Consider the following 2,773-nt stretch of genomic DNA (forward strand, 5'->3'; position numbering starts at 1 on the left):
AGCAGTGGCTGTGCTGGAGGGAGGTGTGCAGGAAGAAAGGGACAGAGGGATCACCAGGGCACGAGGAAATGTTTGGGGTGATAGACATGTTCATTATCTTGATGGTGGTGACGGTTATATGGTGTGTGCGTAGGTTAAAACATGGGATTATATGCTTTAAATATGAGCCATGTATTGTGTTCCAGTTATACCTGACTAAGATGGTTTGCTCTCTTGTTTATAAAAAGTAGAGGCCCGATGCATGAAATTTGTGCCAGGGGCTCGGCTTTCACAGCCCTGGCTTTGTCTGGAAGGTTGTTTGGCTGTCCAGTCTAATTAGAATATTATGCTTTTATTATTATAGATAAGTCAGCTTCACTGGGAAATCCCTGAGGTTGGGGATATGTGTATTCTCTTCTCCTATTTTCCACAAGCCTCTGCCAGGCCTGGGTTTGCAGAAGGTGCCAGCAGCCATTTGGTTGCCTTCATCTCTGCAGGGTTTACCAGTGTAGAAAGAAGACTCACTGAGCAAGGATGTTTGCGGTACCTCTTGGCTGATGGGGAAATAGTCACTTCCTGCTGTAGCCAGGTTCCCAGGGGTGGGGGCGGTGGGCCTGTCCCGCATTTCCCTGGACTGCTCGTCGAACTCATTTCCATCTGAACTGTCTCAGCTCTGGGTGGGTTTTGCAGAAGACAGAATGGAGGCTGCCACAGCTCCAGGGAATAAAATGAGACCAGGAGCCGATGATGATGACTACACACGGAGGACAGAGACGATGATGATGATGACGGGGACAGTAACAGTAACAATCTGTCAGCCCCTTGGTGGGCACTGACCGTGGGCCAAAGCACCGCCTGCTTCAAGTCTGTTCAGCCTCCCGGTCCCACGTGGAAGCTGTGTCATCCCATCTCAGAGGAGAACGCCAGGTGGGGAGTGGCCAGGGCTCACAAGCTCGTGAACCATGGGGTTAGGATTGAACCCACCAAAGCTCTTACTATTCAACTGCCCCCATTCCCAGGCCAATATACATGTGTGAGCACATGCATGTCCACCTGTACACACAAGAACACACACACACATGCTCACCATACCTCTACATGTGTACACACATATTTGAACACATGCACATTTACATGCATGCAAATGGTCACCTAAACATACGTACATGCCCCCCAGACAAACAGAAACGTATGGCCACACATTTCATGACACATACAGTCCCCCCACACAGGACACTCAGAGAACAGACATTCTCCCCTTTTGGTCTGGCTCCCCGTTAGGAGTGACCAGAGCATTGTGCCGCCGGCCTCCCGAGCCCAGGCCCCAGGCATCCCCAGGACACTGCAGCCCTGAGTCTAAAGTGAAATTGTGCTTGGGCCCCAATCTGGGAACTGCATGGAAGTCAGAGCCATCAGATGCAATACATTTTCTCCTGAAAGGATATCTGACAGGCTTGTTAACCTTTGAAAATACCAGCTCTCGCTCCGAAGGACTTCCTGAGTCTAGATCGAACTGAAAAATAACCTTGTGACAGACCACCCGGTTCTGAGCCGATGGGAATCGCTTTCAACCCAGGCCAGCACGTCCCTCAGACAGAATGTTCACATACCATCCTGACAGCGCCGGCCCGTGGGAGCGGGGAGCCAAGTGTCGGCTGTTACAGATCACATCCACGCTGGCTGTGACCCGGCGGGGGGTTGGGGGGGGACCCTGGGCCTGCGTCACTGGGGGAGCATCTGGGATGGCAGGAGCTCTGGAAGGAGCCGGCGGAGGGCCTTTGACCATTATGTCCCTTCTGCAGGACAGTCTGCCTGTCGTCACCCACAGAGGGGCGTGGCCTCTGGCAGTGTGTTCTGTGCGGGCGGTCAGCTTGGGGCAGAGCTGCCGGTGAGCAGGTGCTGTCAGGGCAGAGGCAGCGTGCCACTGGGACCTGGGAGATACACTGCAACTCCCGGCTGGAGGGGCAGACCCAGCCACCCCCACCGGCTACTGGCGGGGACGGTCTCCCTGGTGCTCTCTTTCGGGGCCACCTTCTGGGCTCAGAGACAGTCTGCATCATTTCTGGGCAAATCTGTGTTCTTCCTCACCCCATGACCCCTGTGGACAGAGCTTTCCACCATAACAGCTGGCAGCCCGTCTCTGCACTGAATGAAGTGGCGGTTTGGGGAGAGACCCTTCACCTCGGAGCCTCACTGTGCGCACAGAAGATGGGGTCTCAGCGCCTGCCCCGTCTGTCCCACCAACTGGCCAGGAAGAGCAGCAGGACTGAGGAGAAGACGGTGTGCTCTGCGAGAGGAGGATGCTGACTGTGCTGGCACACCCTTCAGCGCCCTCACCGCTGCTCGGGCTGTTCTGCTCAGACACAGCCTTCACGGGCCTCCAGGCGCACCGTCACTCATTTCCGTTTCCTCCCGGAGCTGTCCGAAAGGCCCCTCATCTCCTGCACTGCTGCCGGCCGTCTGCTTCTCCCAGGGCTGGAGATGCTTCAGGTTCTCGCATCGCAGCCATGCGCTCAGCCCCCAGCAGCCGCCTCAAACTTCCTGCTCCTGCAGCTCCCAGCACAACCCCACCTTTTCTCAGCCCATCACTTTGCTTTCCATTCCTCAGAGACAAGAGGCAGAGAGGCAGGGAGGCACTCGGATTCCCTCCTCAAGACCTATCCACTCTCTACCCATCTCTAACTCTTTGCATCCCTTCCCATCAATGGCCCATGTCCCCACTTAGGATCCCATTCCCTGCAGCCTCCCTGGGAACCTCCCATCATCTCTTGTCCCTTCTCACTTGACTCTTTCC

This window comes from Myotis davidii, unplaced genomic scaffold, assembly GCF_000327345.1.
Source record: "Myotis davidii unplaced genomic scaffold, ASM32734v1 scaffold415, whole genome shotgun sequence".
NCBI classification, from domain to species: Eukaryota; Metazoa; Chordata; class Mammalia; order Chiroptera; family Vespertilionidae; genus Myotis; species Myotis davidii.